Source organism: Xyrauchen texanus, chromosome 32 (assembly GCF_025860055.1).
Source record: "Xyrauchen texanus isolate HMW12.3.18 chromosome 32, RBS_HiC_50CHRs, whole genome shotgun sequence".
Classification (NCBI taxonomy): Eukaryota; Metazoa; Chordata; class Actinopteri; order Cypriniformes; family Catostomidae; genus Xyrauchen; species Xyrauchen texanus.
Window position 1 is genome coordinate 20700538 of NC_068307.1, and position 18036 is coordinate 20718573.

The 18036-nt window shown below is 38.1% G+C and overlaps 1 protein-coding gene across 1 annotated transcript in view; it reads right to left on the reverse strand.

Annotated features, from left to right (window-relative positions):
- fhit (fragile histidine triad diadenosine triphosphatase) overlaps nucleotides 1-18036 on the reverse strand; it is a 411185-nt gene that overhangs the window by 372518 nt on the left and 20631 nt on the right. Inside the window, exon 2 of the mRNA XM_052100889.1 lies at nucleotides 1098-1158. The gene's annotated coding sequence lies outside the window, so the exon portion shown is untranslated. The remainder of the gene's footprint in view (nucleotides 1-1097; nucleotides 1159-18036) is intronic.

An 18036-nucleotide genomic window follows, 5' to 3' on the forward strand; every position in this document is an offset into this window, starting at 1 on the left:
CATGGATGATTGTTGGTGCCAGATGTGCTGGTTTGAGTATTTCTGTAACTGCTGATCTCCTGGAATTTTCACACACAACAGTTTCTAGAATTTACTCAGAATGGTGCCAAAACAAAAAACATGGGATGGGATGCTCGTGCATCAGACGCTGGAAATGTCCCACCCCTTATTGAAACGGAAATATTATTGGTTAGTAAATATTCAATGACATCTGAAATTAAAGTTATGAATGGTGGATCAGCTCAGTCAGACTGTCTATCTTGCCAGTGCCATTAGCTGCTCTCCAGCAGCTCCGTGCGTGTTTAGAGAGAATCTCTGTACACTTTTTTAAATATAATAAAAAACACAATTCACTCAACGATGCTGTGGCATCACGATAGTAGACTGAAAAAGTTCCAGGTCAAAAGACTACTCATTGTTCTGGCACCATATTTATAATTATTATTTCAGGTGGGCATACGCAAAATCCTAAGAAAGATAGGTGGTCATATGGTGTATGCCTGCGTATGCCCTAGAATACATTACTTTCCAGAAGCTGTTTCTCTGATTTTCTATAATTACCTCTACAAGGCACTGATCCCTCTTGTTTGACCAAGCCTTGTGACGGCGCAAGCGCTTATCTACTGCAAATTCACCAATGATCATTTTCACATGCAAACAAGCTTTGTGGCAAACCTGCGACAAATTGGCAATTATTGCCAAAGGTTTGCCAGAGATTCACCACTACCAGTGAAAAGCTGCACATTTCTGGCAATCATTTGCAGCAAATCAAATGCTCATTTGCATGTGAATATAACGAGTGGAAAATTTGCATACAGATATTTTTGATACAACATCAGTATCGGAAGTATCGATACTTTAGGATCGATCCGCCCATCCCTTCTGAGTGTGCTACAACCACCAGCAACAATGGGCACATTTACAGCCCCACACCTCTAACAAACCATTTTTCTAGAGCGCTCTACCAGTTCTCATACTTGTTTTATCTGTAATCAACTTACTTACAAGCCCCCCGAATAAAAAGCAGCAAGAGAGAGAAGAAAAATCAATGGACCTGGCTGATTTCATTGTCAAAGCGAGGCAATAAATACACTTACCTTCACTCTGTGAACTTGCCTTTAGCGCGCAGCTCGTGTAATTAATGAGAGAAGAGAGAGCCTGAAACACACAAATAAAACAACATGCTGTCATTACTGTTAAATCTGGACAACTGTGTTCATTATTTACACATCATTAGGACTTTGTTGTAATCTAAAGTAACAAGTGTGCATCAGGTTAGCCAATGCTAATTGAACCGGCTGGGAGATTTAGGGGGCAAATTAATTTCTTTACTTAAAACGTTTGCTGGGAATACAGCGTTTGAAGTGTCAACATTTTTCTGTGTCTTAGTAATAAAACGTCAGTGAAAAAGGTGCAACTATGGAAAAAGAAAGTTATGAATGGTCAATCTGAATTTTCTTACATGCGATGAAGAGAAAGACTATACATTTTAAAAGTGTTAGCCTATTAGCTAATGTAGGAGTACATTGGCATATAAATTACCTCAAAACTAAGACCTCTAAAAAAGCACAATACTCAAAATCTAGGGGGCCTGGGTATCTCAAAGAGTATTGACACTGACTACCACCCCTTGAGTCGCGAGTTTGAATCCAGTTCAGGTCTCCTAAGCCACCAAATTGGCCCAGTTGCAAGGGAGGGTAGAGTCACATGGGGTAACCTCCTCGTGGTCGCTATAATGTGGTTCGCTCTCATTGGGGCACGTGGTGAGTTGTGCTTGGATGCCGTAGAGAATAGCGTGAAGCCTCCATAAGGTATTGCGTGTCGTTCCCGCTTTGCAAACAGATGCACAAACTTTGACCTTGAATATTCCGTTTTTTTATAAACCAAAAACAAAACATGCAGAAGCCACTAACCCTTTTCAAGAGGGAAATGTTGCCGGTACTGACGCTGCCGATGGTAATTCCTGTCGGAGAAGCTGGTAAAACATGCTTCATCACCAGCACATTTAACAAGCATGTAGATGTGGGAAAGCTACAAGTAGGAGGCGGCAACGGGATTTGTGGTAGCAAAATTATCCCACAAACAGAATATTTGCAAGTCTTTTTGGTATTGTAAAATTGCTTGATAAATTAGGCCTGCCTTTCCGTGGACACCGTGAAGATGTTGATTCAGAAGCAAGGGGAAATAATTTGGGCATATTCAAATTTTTCTCAAAGTATGATCCTGATTTCAAATCCATGCAGTCCAAAAAATTTAACTGCACATGTTGAGACTTTCAGAATGAAATCATTGCATAAGGACATATCAAATGTCATACATGAGGCCGGATTTCTCACAGTTATCGCTGATGAAGCGAAGTCCTCAAAGACTGAACAACTTTCTGTTTGCATTAGATATACGGAGGGGTTTCATATTAAAGAGTGATTCATATGTTTTATAGACTGTTCCGGTTACAGTGATGCTGCAGTGATTGTTCGCGGCATGAAGAAAGGATTGCAATCGTGTGAGCTGCAGGACATTCCCATAATTGCTCAGTAATTCAATGGAGCCTTGGTAATGTCGGGCATTTGAGTGGACTTCAGCAACAAATCAGAGAGGAGTACATGCATTCCTTGGCTCATAAACTTAATCTTTGACTGGTTGAATAGTGCACAGTGAACAGAGACATTAAAACTTCTTCAAATGTGATCGACAAACTGTACTCTATGTTTGCTGAGCCAAGCAACCATCACAGGTTTGTAATGATGCAGAAAGCACTGGCTCTAAAGTCAAAGGAGATTGCACAGCCAAATGAAACGAGTTGGGTTTGCAAATATTGGTGTGCCTATGCTGTCAAATCACAGTATGCTGTCAACATTCGCTGTTTGAAAGAAATGGAAGAACAGGAGGAAAAGTGGTTTGTGGTTGCAAGTGGACTGTGGACATGACAAGGCTGTGTTTAATTACTTACATCATTGTTTTCGAGAACATTCTCAAAGTTGTGCACGTAACTAATAAGAGGTCGCAGAGCACAAGTACAACAATGGCTGATGTGGCCAACAAATCCAGAAAATCAAGGTGAAAGCGTTTTGTGAAGATGTTGCCGTTTCAGCTTGTTTCAGAGAGTGAGGCTCCAACCATTTTAAAAGTACAGTACATAGTATCAACCACACTCTGAAGTAGTAAGAGAAGTATGTGTAGAATGCCATTGTGAACGCATCTTTGATGACATACGTGACTGTGACTTTGTGCAGGAGCAGACGAAAGTCAGACAAAATTTCTAACCTGTATGCACTGCTTCAAGGCAGGCACCGATCGGTATGCACAGCGCTGCATTAAGTTGAACACACCTATTGTTTTCGCAGATCTTCTTTTTTCCCTGTCCACACTACAACATGAAGTTGGCCATTTAAAATCCAACCACTTGGGAGAGCATTTTCGAAAAACTCAGTTTTCACTGTCAAAAACACCATCTCAGTGTGGACGGAGTGAAAAAGAGTGTGGACGTGGCCTGGGATTCCCAATCGTAATTATGACTTGAGGGGCCATTCATGTGCAACTTCCCAGTAGGAAACTAGTATTTACGCTAATTCAAATAGCAGGTGAAGGCAGCATAAGTGTCATACACAATAGCTATAGATTATGGCTTACACTTTACATACTGGGCTTGAATTTACAACATTTGTTAGCCTACACAACACCCACATTTAAAATTGCAGTAAACTGGTCATTCTATAAATGGGCTGACCCAATGAGATTAGATTTAAATTCAACATGAATAGAACACATTTATCTTATTTGCTTTCTTAATAAACATTCCTGGGCTTATTGTGAATAATTAATTTCTATATGTAATTCCAAAGGTTTGTCTTTGTAATATTTCATCAAAATGTAATAACCTCTTTCTGCCTTTTCTTTTCAGTTGTCACAAAGCCTTCTTATTTTTAACTTTTCACAATCCAATCAAATCCCAATGGATGAAATCATGTCTACCCTCCTTTTTGTTCCTCTTCCAATGTCCCGTTTCACTCAGAAATACATCACATCACTGAAGTGAAATGGGTTGCAAATGTTGTTTCGTGTTGACAAAGATAAAACAGGCTAAGGTTTCTGGTACTATTGCACATAAGAAATATTCCTGTACATATTTGGCAGATATTCATCCCTCTATATTAACAGACACTGAAACATCACACAGCGCATTTTATGTCTGGTCCCTCGTTTCTCACAACTTTGCATTTCTGATTATGATGGTAAATTAGAGCAGTTTTGTTTCCTTCCACAATAACAACCCATTGCCCATTCAAGCATAACCCTAAATTGTGCATCTCTGACCTTTAACATCAGTTATTTTTAAACTTTATAATTTTTGAATGTGGGCACTCCTTAAACAATTAAAATTGAATTTATCTCCACCGCTGGGTAAATCAAATATTTACGAGTTGACTACCTTAATGTTTTCTCGGCTCTCAGCAACGTGAGAGCTATCCTAATGCAATATGACAGGGCTAAGAAATGGTGTCCTTTTGCAGGGCATTTTTACAGACAAAGAGAGACAACTCTTAAACTTGTTTTTATTTTTACACAGGCAACTTGGATGGGAAAACACAAGTAAAAATAGCAAATCAAAGCTGTTCTAGCACACAAAAGAACACATTTCTGAAGGACAGAGTAGCCAAATTGAATTAAAAGAGATATTCAAGGGTGATTATTGATGTTAAATAATTACTCCTATCAAAGTTAAATGTGGAGAGACAACTAATAAGGCATTCACTAGCAGCTATCCTGAGCTGTGATGTTAAACCTTTTTTTTTTCAGTAGTTTTGCAATGATGGATGAGCACACACACACACACACACACACACACACACACACACACACACACACACACACACAGAAATGCTGTTTCAAACAAACATGTCCGTCGGCAATGTCCGCCAACAGTCGTGGGCAGGGCCTGTGACGTCACATTGTACCGAATGGCTTATTTTGGAGATAGTTCTTATGATTAATGGGGATTAAAAAAAAAGACTGGGTGGATTTGTATCATTATAGGATGGTAGTGTACGCACACTGCCAACACACAATTATGTTCAAACACCATGTAAAAGTGAATTTTGCATAATAGGTCCCCTAACTTAATATTTCCTGCATAATAATGAACAGTAAGAGCAGATTACCTGTCTCATAACAGGAGTTGAACAAACAACCAGAAGTGAAGCAAGTACCTGTATTTAGCGGCCAAATTATTAGTGCAAAGTTTTAGCTGTACTCCTCTGGACCAGATCAGTTGGGCTAAGTTCGGTATGGAGGCGGTGGTGTATGTGAGGAAAACGGAGAGCAAAGAAATTTTTAAAGAATATTTTACGGCTTTACTGAGATTTATATCAAATAAAAGCACAGTATGCACTTTCACTTGTATATCACAAGAAGTTTAACAAAAAAAAATCCTTTTTAGTCCTTTGTCTTGTTTTATTCATTAAGTCTTTGTTCCTTTTTCCTTTTTGGAATAATCAAAAGAACTCAGTCCTCAAAATGTATTACACTCTAAAGTTATTTGTTGTCACTATCATCTTAGTTGGTTATGAAAATTCAAATCTGCTCTCCTGGCCAGTGACATTTTCAGCATGCACTCTTCAAGGTTTCTCAATTAAACAAAGGGAACGAGCCAACCTCTACATTTCAAACAGATTCAGAAAGATCAAATGATCATAAATCAATCAATATTTTCATCAGTGTGTGACTAATTTTACATTACATACACTTTTAATGTACGTATACTTATTTGGTTTAAATTTTATTTGTGTGTGTGTGTGTGTGTGCGCACAACATATCTAATGATGTTCTTAGATCATTTAAAATCACTCAGACACTCATTAGGGCCCAAGCACTGAAAGTGCAGCAGCCCTATTGCTCTTCTAAGGATTCTTCTTCTTGGGTGCTTATGGGGCACTTAACATGGTTAAAAACACATTAATTTGTCGACCATATCAGAGTTCCATTAAGGCTGGGCAAAAGGTCACAAATTGGAATGAAAGGTGGGCTCTGTAGCGCGTGGGTGGGGTCAGTTTCACCTAGTCACCAAACTTAGAACATATATTGTTCTCATCAAACCAGACAACTTTCAAAATTACATTGTTTAGCTCCGCCCAACAGGAAGTCAGCCATTTTGGATTTAATTTGGATTTTTGTTTTTTTATTGCAGGCCATGAACTTCTAAATACTGCTCCTGTCAACAAATTTAGGCAACATTATGCCAAGATATTGAAGATGCTAATTTGCAAACAGATTTGTGATATATTGAACGGTATTGCCATGGTGAGGGAATAAATGTATGGCATAAAATGGTAAACAGGAAGAATTTCATATCTTCTTTGTGTCATTGTGTGGTTAAATCAATAATCAGCTGTATGTTTGGTCTTAGGGACTGATCACATGGATGTGGCTATTGGGGGTCATGAGCATAGCGCCACCAACTGGCAGAAGGAAGTGTGGCTCTTTCAACAGAATTTAAAACAGTCCTCTTATATTTACTTCAACTGCTTAAAAATGGTTTAGAATAATTTCAGGAAACAGCTGATGTAAAATTGTGAAGAATTAGACACACTCAGCCATATGTTTATTCACGCTTATGACATGAATGTGGATATGGTGGGTCTAGGTCATAGGACCTCCAACTGGCAACAATAAATGTGACACATCAAATTTATAATATCTTCTGTGTGCATTGTGTGATTTAGCTCCATGTTTGGTGATGGAGGCTGATCACAAGGATGTGGCAATTGTGGGTCACAGTCATAGCGCAACCAACTCGCAGCAGGAAGTGTGGCACTTAAAGTAGACTTTGAAGTAGTCAAAAGTAAATAAATTATTATCCCAAACCGTTACATTTTTTTTTAATAATGTGAAGACACTGCTGATGTAAAACTGTGAAGGGATTCTTGTATTCTTAAACAGTGTTATCATGGCAACAGATCAAATTACTCATATTTTTGTGTATTCAGGTATATCTGACACACTCAGCCATATGTTTAATCAAGCTTATGACAGGAATGTGGATATGGTGGGTCAAAGTCATAGGGCCTCCAGCTGGCATCAATAGATGTGACACTTGAAAAAAAACAACCCCTTTTATTTTCACCCCTGTCACATCAAATTTATTCAGATTAGTGTCAAGTTTAATAAGGTAAGGGGATTGTTGATATCTTACATGATATTTTCATAGCCACAAGTCAAATAACAATATTCTTTTTTGGACTGTTCAAGGTTTCCCACTTCCCATAATTATAAATGATTACATTTGTCACACACATCAAAAGTTGTTAACCATTTTTTCTGAGCAGAAGTTAAGACATGGTGTCTTGTTTACTTGACCAAATGCATTTGTCCATCATGCATTGTTTTCCGAAAGCCACTGGGTGGAAATGGACCCATGGTGCTTGGGCCGTCATCACTGCTTGCAGCTATATTTATTATCTTACATTTCTTTCCTTTGAATTGATATTTCATAAATACAAAAAATTAACAAAAAGACAGAACTTAAAAATATCTATATATCACAAATACTCTATGCAAATGACACAGGCCTGGAATTTTCTACCAACAAATCACCTTTCATCTGGTTTAAATCAAATATCAGCATTAGGCAAACTAAAATGACAACATAGGTAATAAATATACTTTTCTTTGGAGCTGGTTGTCTCAAATCAACATTCAACTCACTTTTCAAGCAATTTAAACTTTAACATTAACTGCATTAACATCTACCAGGTGCTTAACCTTTACTCTGTTATCACAATGGCAATCAACTAAACAATTAAGAGATTAACAATTACCAACAGAAACAGTGTTTCCAACAACTCAAACGATCATATAATGAATTTAAACTTGAAACATAAAAATATACTGTATTTTTACACTCTTAACAAAAATATAGCTTTATCTCCCAACGAAACTCACAATTATGCCCCTGTGAGTTCTTTCTTTCTCCTCTGATCAACTTGGCAATCATTTCTCCTTAATGATGAGGCACATAAATGAACTAAATAAATACAATTATATAACAAAACACTAACTAAATGCAAACACACATATTCCTGTTCTTTTACCATAAAGCAGTTTTTTATCTGGGTTACACTTGTTTGTATGACCCTGATGATGTGATGAAGGCTTGATGGAATGTAAGCCCTTGTGTCCTGCACCTCCCACCCCAACTTAATAGTACACATTCAAGTCCAGGCAAAAATCTATTTATCAAGACAATGTTGGAGAAATCCAGCAGGGCTGTTGAGATGTGAGCTGGCGATAGAGCCGACCTGACTGGCAGAGGCTGGCTATTACCAAGCCCGTTCCAAAACCCCCCGGGAGAACAGGACACTTTTTTTGGTCTCCTTTTTTCTTTTCCTCTATGGCAGTATCTCCCGAATGTAACAAGTGAATGAACACAAGATGACTGAATGTGTCAGTAATTAAAAGCATTGATTAAACTGATGGAAAGAGGACACAAGGAGAGGAAAACAAGGTTCAGGAGAGGGAACAGTGGTGGAAATGACAACACACAACGTGCTCTGAAGAAGTGGGAATCTGTGTCACAATAGTGATGAATGTAAGAGACATGGCTTTCACATTCATATCTCGTCAAAAAGCCAACTTTCATATACTCAAAGCTTCTAAAGGAATTTAAAGACCCCATGAAATGCTTCAATGCTTCTTATTTAAACACAAAGCCGTGATGGGTTGCATCAAACGGCAGAGTAAGAGTATATAACTTATGACATACATGCGCGTAGTTTTAACAGATTTCGGGCAGTGCAGGGAAGATTACTTATAATCAGGGTTGGGGAGAAACAGAATACATATATTAAATTACAAAATATAAGTAACTGTATTCCACTACAGTTACAATTTAAATCATTGGTAATTCGAATAAAGTTATATTCAAAAAGTATTTTGATTACTGGAGAGATTTTATTGTCATTTGTTTCATTTAATATTTAGTTATTTCAGATGGAAAACATTTCTACATATAAATTATGCGATCCAAAGTGCATTTGAACAGCAGTGAAACACTTTCTTTTGATGTGTTACATTCATATGAGCAGACAGAGAAGTATGTTTGAAGTAAGTTTGGAGCAGAAGAAATAGAAATAAACATTGTGTAAATTGACAGCTTAACTCTAAGCTAAAATGCTATTTCTAGCCATTTTACATGCACATGTTACCAGGCACGATCACATTTTTTTTTAATCAAGAAAATTCACGTTGGATCATAATTAATTTTTTTCTAGTAAGACCTTTGATATTAGGGCAAAAATCATATTCTTGATAATACTTTTTGTATTGTTTTCTTGTAAAAATATCAAAAAATCCTAAAAACAAGATAAATTAGATTCATCTTGATTTAGAATCAACACTGCATAAGATATTTAGGTTCTTCAGAGAATGTATTTTTAAGGAAGTGGTATTTTGTCTTACTGACAGAGATTGTATTAGTCAAAACAAGTAAAAAAAAGTCTTCCAGTGCTGAAGAAGTTATCCAAAGTATTTAGAATACGTTACTGACCTTGAGTAATCTAATGAATTACATTACAAATAAAATTGTACAGCATGAATTCTGTAATCTGTAGTGGAATACATTTCAAATGTAACCCTCCCACCCTGATTATAGGCTAAACAAATGGAGTATACATTCAACTACCTTGTACCCATAGTGGCGTTCAGATGTAATTTTAAATGGTCCATTCTGTTTAAACAGAATATTTCAAAGTAAATGGAAAGTGACAACAACTTGTGCATTATTGCATCTAGGGTAAAATAAATTAGAAAACAGCGGGGCACACACACACACTTAGAATTAGAAGCTACAGTAATGTTAGAAAATACTCAAAACTTAAGAATATTAGTAAACATATTACATTAACTTAATCTGAAAATGTAGCCTATTAAAAACTGTGCGATCTGTAAAAACTAGTGCTGGCTGATATGGCTACCAAAAATATATCTTGATATTTTTTTAGCTTATTGATTATATTGTAGAGATATCTCAATAATTATGTATTTCTTCGGAAATGGCATTAAAAGTTATTTTCTTTTAATCAGCGGAACCATCATTTCAACAAATCAGCCATTGTAACAAAGTAGATTCAAAATGTTTAATGCATTAAAATAAAGATCTAAAAACAATGAAGTCATGTTTTCCATAATTGTTCACTAAAACTAAACTAAAACTTTGTACTAAAAAAAAATTGTGTTCAAGCTCACTCACTTTTTGGAGCCCAGTTTTAATTTTTATACAATAATAATATATATTTTTTTGTCTTTTTACCTTCCCCTGGAGCTTATTAAAGGGCTGTCGTGTTAACTTCACCTTTCCTTGGAGCTTTTATTTTGGTGGAACACTTAAAGTGTAGTGTGTATTTGTCAGTTTGCAATGTTGCTCAGTACAGATTTCTTAAAACGCTGTCATCTCCTTTTCTGTGATTCTGTGTCCCATTTTAAGATTTATGTTATAACTTGAAGTGGATACAAATGTTTGGAATTGCACTACTGTGTGAATATCGATCACTTTGCTTTCACAATGCACATGAACCTTTCTGAGAGCACTTAAATCAGTATATAATCACAGAGCATGTCATCTCAAGTCAAGTCAAGTGGTTTTTATTGTCGTTCAACCATATACAGTTAGTACAGTACAGAGTGAAACGAAACCACGTTCCTCCAGGACCATGGTGCTACATAAAACAACATAGGACACACAGAGAACCTCATGAGACTACACCGACTAAATAACATACCTATGTAAAGTGCACATGCAAACATGTGCAAAAAGTACGAGACAGTACAATAAATTACTAAAAAATGAACAGGACAATAGGCACAGTGAGAGACAGTGCAGCGCCGACCAGTACACAGTAGTGCAAAAAGATGACAGTTTCTAAAAATGCCAAATGTAAACATAACATACTATGAGATAGTGTTCTATGCACATAGCAGTTATTGAGGTAGCAAACAGGTATAAAGTGACAATAATTAAAGTGCAACTCAGGACACGTGTGTGTGTGTGTGTGTCATTCCAGTCTCTGAGTATTGAGGAGTCTGATGGCTGGGGGGGGAAGAAGCTTTTACACAGTCTGGCTGTGAGGGCCTGAATGCTTCGGTACCTTTTGCCAGACGGCAGGAGGGTGAAGAGTTTGTGTGAGGGGTGTGTGGGGTCATCCACAACGTTGGTTGCTTTGCGGATGCAGTGTTTTATGCAAATGTCTTTCATGGAGCGAAGAGAGACCCCAATGATTTTCTCAGCTGTCCTCGCCATCCTCTGCAGGGCTTTGCGGTCCGAAACGGTGCAAGTCCCAAACCAGGGAGTGATGCAGCTGCTCAGGATGCTCTGAATGGTCCCTCTATAGAATGTAGTAAGGATGGGGGGTGGGAGATGTGCTTTCCTCAGCCTTTGAAGAAAGCAGAGACACTGCTGGGCTTTCTTGTTAATAGAGCTGGTGTTGAGGGACCAGGTGAGGTTCTCCGCCAGGTGAACACCAAGGAATTTGGTGCTCTTGGCGATCTCCACAGAGAAGCCGTCGATGTTCAGCGGAGAGCGGTCACTCTGTGCTCTCCTTAAGTCAACAACCATCTCTTTTGTTTTGTCCACATTCAGACACAGGTTGTTGGCTCTACACCAGTACATTAGCCGCAGCACCTCCTCTCTGTATGCGGACTCGTCATTCTTGCCGATGAGACCCACCACGTGTCATTGGCGTGTCATCGGCAAACTTAATGTTGTGGTTCGAGCTGTAAACTGCTGCACAGTCGTGAGTCAGCAGATGGGTGTGAGTGCGACGGGACGGTAGTCGTTGAGGCAGGACACTTCTTTGGCATGGGGATGATGGTGGTGGCCTTGAAGCATGTTGGAACGATGGCGCTGCTCAGAGAGATGTTGAAGATGTGAGTAATAACATCTGTCAGCTGGTCGGCACATCCTCGGAGCACACTGCCAGGAATGTTGTCTTGTCCAACAGCCTTCCGTGAGTTAACTCTATGTAGAGTTATCCTCACATCAGCCGTGGTAAGACAGAGCACCTGGTCGTTGGGAGGGGGGCTTCCTCGCCACCAAGTCGTTCTGTGCTTCAAACCTAGCATAGAATTCGTTCAGCGCATCTGGAAGGGAGGCATCTGTCACAGGCAACTGATGTTGACCTGTAGTTGGTGATGGCCTGGATGAGCCGCTGTCCTGGAAGTGACTGTGGATTCTCTGGGCATGTGCGCGCTTTGCCTCTCTGATGGCCAGGGACAGTTTGGCCCTCGCTGTTCTTAGGGCAGCCTTGTCGCCTCCTCTGAAGGCAGAGTCTAGGGTCCTCAGCAGCGCACGCACCTCTGCAGTCATCCACGGTTTCTGGTTGGAGCGTGTGGTGATGGTCTTTGAGAAGGGGACATCATCAATAAACTTGCTGATGTAGCTGGTCACCGATGCTGTGTATTCCTCCAAGTTGGTAAAGTCACCATATGTTGCAGCCTCACTGAACTTGTGCCAGTCAGTACACTCAAAACGGTCCTGAAGAGCAGAGATGGCTCCTGCTGGCCAGGTTTTCACCTGCTTCTGGAATGGTTTTGTGCGTCTGACGAGCGGTCTGTATGCTGGAATTAGCATAACAGAGATGTGGTCCAAGTAGCCGAGGTGGGGGCGGGGCTCCGCCGGTACACACCTGGGATGTTTGTGTAAACAAGATCAAGGGTGTTCGCCCCTCTCGTTGCAAAGTCCACATACTGATGGAAATTAGGGAGCACTGTCTTGAGATTTGCATGGTTGAAATCTCCGGTGACAATAAACAGTCCGTCAGGGTGAGCGTTCTGCAGTTCGCTCATAGCCCCATACAGTTCACAGAGTGCTTCCTTAGCGTTAGCGCTGGGGGGAATGTAAACTCTGGTTATAATAACAGTGGTTAATTCCCGTGGTAAATAAAAAGGTCTGCATCTAACAGTCACAAGCTCCATCAGCGATGAACAGTAGCTAGAGACTAGCATAGAGTTATTGCACCATTCTGTGTTGATGTAAAACACACAAGCCACTTACCACACAGAGCTGAATTTCTGACGGCACAAAACGAGGCGAGCCTGTCTAGCTGAATGGCAGCGTTCGGAACTCTGTCACTGAGCCACGTCTCCGTGAAAACGAAGACACAGCAGTCTCTAAGCTCATGCTGCGTAGTCTGTTGGAGTCGGATTTAGTCCAGTTTATAGTCCAGCGAGCAAACATTTGAGAGCAGGATAGATGGGAGAGCCAAGGGTTTGTTTTTAGCCTAGCATAGACCACCGCCCTCTTGCCACGCTTTCGCTTCCTCACACACACCGCTTACGACGTCCCCTCCCCCGGGCATCGCCATCAGGTGACGCCGAGGACTGGAGGCCTGGTCTCCACAGCAAGCAGAGTTCGCATAGCAACTCCTGCAGATCATCATGCAGCTTGGATGTTGCATGAATCTTATATTTTAACTGTGTCTGGCAATGGTAGACACTAACACCGGTTGCTCCGATGTCCATGTGCCGTAAAAGTCGGATTAAGTGACAAAAATAGCAGCCAATTTTAAAACAATCGCACCAAAATGCCACCAACACATCAGCTTCTACACATGAAGGGACCAGGTTTTGGACCATTGCTATTCTCCTTTCCGGGATCTGCAAATGATATCTGTTTACTCTCAAGCACACACAAATGATTTTATTTGCTCATGTCATTTACATCTTCAGAGAGCATAATAATAGCCTAGCACTCTTACAATACGAATTTAAGCATGTATTAGGATTGCTCCGATACCAGCATTTTGGCTTCGGTACTATACCAGCCCTGGTACCTCGGTATCAATAATAAATCAATACTACAATCAACAAGTAAAAAGCCTTTTTTCTGAAATTACACAGAAAATGACTATTAAAAGAACTGCATAAAGTTTTCCAGATACAAAAATGCAAGTATTTTTCATTATTATTTTTCTGGATTCCATGTTAAAGATCAAATGGTGTTTACTAAAATAGATACATAAAGTTTGAATCAATTGAAACTAATTATTCTCAAAATATATTTACAAAAAACAAAATGTTTGGTAAAATAAAATACTGCACAACATACCTTCACAGTATTAATGAAAACATTAATGAATAAAAATCTGATTACCTGTGGGACAAGGTTTCTTGCATTTGTGATTTTGTTACAGAATAATAATAATAAAAAAAAATATAGGTGCAAGCAGCGATAAAGGGGTCAAGCCAATTATCGGCACCATGAGCAGCAAAAGAAGCTTTGTGACGTGTTTTAGAGTCTGATCAACAGTGTATGAGGAGTTAGAAAATGTAAACTTTTAATAAAAATAAAAAAACATTTATTTTAAATATGACAAAAAATAGCTACATCTTTGAATTTTTGTCCAGTATGTGGCACTGTTCTAAAACTACTCCGGTAGTATCCGAGCATGATGCTTATAGGAATTAAAAGCCAAAATAGAATTTTTCTATCTCCTGACCAGTAGTGGGCAGTGCGCCAAAAAGCTGCAGGTAACCTCAGGACCTAACGGTAATGACAAGTACCAAGTTTCGTCCCAATCCCTGAAAGAATTGCCACAAGCGATTCTATGGGCTGCCATAGACTCAAGAGCGGAAGAAGAAGAAGCTGTATAATAATAAGAAAACTAACAAAAACAGTAGGGGTCTTTCCCAGCTCTCTGTGCCCACCCCAATCTGTCGATAGATCACCAGCTTCCTGACAGATAGGCAGCAGCTAGTGGGAAACTCACATCTGGGACCCTTACTATTAGCACTGGTACTCCTCAGGGATGCGTTCTCTCTACAATGCTCTTCTCCCTGTACATGAATGACTGCACTGCAAAAGACCCCACTGTCAAGCTCCTGAAGTTTGCAGATGACACCACGGTCATCAGCCTCATCCGTGACGGTGATGAGTCTGCATACAGACGAGAGGTTGATCAGCTGGCTGTCTGGTGCAGTCACAGCAACCTTGAGCTGAACACCCTCAAAACAGTGGAGATGACAGTGGATTTCAGGAGAAATATAGGCTAATGTATAATTGACTAAAAATTATAAATCTGTTTAATTTCATAAACATATTTCTTGAAGTAAAGAGGATATGTCCCCCACCCCAGATCATAATAGTTGCTATACAGCCCTGGCTTTGTTACTTCAATGAAAATATATATATATATATATTTTTTTTTAAACTACTGTGACTGTAGTGCAACCTCTGATTGGAATAGGAATGAATTAAATTAAATAGAATTTATATATTTTATAAGAAGAATAGATGTAATAAAGGTTAAAGTATAAAAAATAATAAGAAAAATAAAGTGCAAAGATGTAAAAATATATTATATTTCAAAGGTTTACATTACTTTAAATACAGTATCAGTATTCAAGTAAATCATTCAGGTCAAAGAGGTTCGGCCAACAAAAAAGTTTCAAACTTCATCCCTAAACCTAACCTAAACCTTCCCGTTTGTGGTGAAAAAAAATGTGACCTTACAGGGAAAATAGAACATCTGTATCAAGCTTGTCATTGATTATGCAAACATGATTACTTACTGATTTCAAAGCGGGATGAAACCTAAACATGCTTCAACTAATGCAAAGAAATCTAAGATAGCAGGACCTATGGTTGTCTAGCGAAAGGCAACCGCCAATAAAATATAGAGAGTGCACGAGGAGAGCAAAGGCATTGGGAAGCAAGACACAAAAATAGAATTAATAAAAAATAAATAAAACCAGACCAACAAAAATTCCTAAAGTGTGTGTTTAGCTTAACTTAAAAAGGAATTTTCCGGGTTCAATAGAAATTAAGCTAAATTGACAGCATTTGTGGCATAATATTGATTACCACAATTTGGTTTACAGTGAGGCGCTTGCAATGGAAGTTAATCAGCTCCGATACTGAAGCTTTTAGATGAATCGGGTACCAACAAGCCCGATCCAAATCCGATGTTGTGTTAGTCATGATAGTTACGGTCAAGCTCAAAAAATGACATAAAAGAACCATAAAAACACCATTAAAGCAGTTCATATGACTTGTGCATTTTATTCAAATCCACTTGAAGATGTACGATAGCGCTGTGAATCAAAAAAGGCTGTGTTTAATAAGTAAATATATTAAATGCACACGCAGCTCCAGCACGTCAGAGAATGGCGCTGCTCTGTTAACACACTCTTGTTTATTTATTTTTTATTTTACCAGAATTTGAATAAGCGAATTAAACTTCTGTGAACTTGCCTACAAACAGACACATACAGGACTTCCTGGAGAGTTCAGAATGTCAAAATAAAAGTGTGAGGGTTTAAAAGTTATAGGTGCATGATTGACATATATATATATATATATATATATATATATATATATATATATATATATATATATATATATACATAATTATTATTATTTCAAAATGAAAAACAAACGTATTCTTTTCTACTGATGACTTTTACTGGAATTACTGTTAATTTTGTTGCTACATTATCCAGTTTACTAGTTAACAATAAAGTGTTTCTTAATAAGCTATATATTTATATTGATATAATGTGTAGTTAGAGGTTTGTGTTTCTTTACATATTAAAGAGTACTCCCAATTAGTTCCACACAATAATGTAAAGATATTCTAAACTGATTATGCAAACAAACAACAGTTGTGTCGAATCGATATCGGCCAATACTGAGATTTCCGATATCGGAATCGTAAGAGAGAAAGTGGTATTGTGCATATGTGCGTATATGTATATGTATGTGTATATACATATACATATATATACACACATACATACATACATACATACATACACACACTGTAAAAATGACGATTTAAACAACTTTACAGCTCAAATATTACATGAGTTTTAACAGAAGAATTATTGCAAGTGCTTTTATAAGCTTCCCATTTCTGTCTTTATACACCAACAACCATTCAATTGTAAGTGCCTCACTATAACTTCTATATTTTTTTTTAAGGAGAGACAAGGACATTCACAGACCTGTCCCTAAGCCACTCTTCCGTTGTCTTGGCTGCGTGCTTGGGGTCATTGTCGCTAAAATTACTGAGTGCACCTTTAAGCTGGAAAAGGAGAAAGTATATTATCATCAAAAAAATTTAATAATATAAAAAAAATGCCACCTTTATAATAGACTAGTTGATTACTTCTTAAGACAACCTACCAACTAGTCGATTACATTTTTTTTTTTACTTTTGCACATCCCTACTATTTACAGGCAAATGAAACTAAATGACAAAGCTTTCCATATAAAGCAGTGTAAGACAACAATAATTTCCCATTTCATGGAAAAGGAGTTTCAAAAGCTTTCTTTTTGGCTCAAGAGTTGATGACAAATATTTAATGAATAGAATAGAACGTGAATAGAAAAACCCTGTTTTATGAAAAAAATAGCTAAAATATAGAAAGGACATGCGCCAGACAACAATTTAAGCTCCAAGGCCTTTGGTTGGTTAAATATATTGTCATAATTTGTTAAATAATTCCACTCTTGCTGCTTAAAAAGGTACATTATCAACTGTACTGTAAGCTTTCAGATGCATTAAGCTCTGCTTCTTATTTGAACTGACAATGAGAGACTAAGATAAAATTGAACACAGAGAAAGCGATGACCTCATAAATGGCACCACCGCATATTTCAGAAGATTTTGACATAGCGCTTGAGTTGAGGCTAACTTCAAAAGAAAGGATTAGAACATTAAAAAATTCCAACAAGACGAAGAACGGCCTTAATCAAAGTTTGGCAAGAATAAGATAAGTTGTGTTATATTCAAGGGACTTTGTGGATGACAGAGAAGCTTTTGTGAAGAACTCTGGGCTTTAGAGAGGTGTGGAGGTTTTTCCTACCGTATAGTGTGACACTATTATGGATATTAAGAGGATACAGTATCTGAAAGATTATATATATCTTTCAGTTGAAGGATTTTTATTATTATAAATGGTAAATCAATGGGTCAACTATATAGTCATTCTTAAAGTACAGTCTGCACTTTCAAATCTATGCAAATGCAATTTCTTTGACAAGAC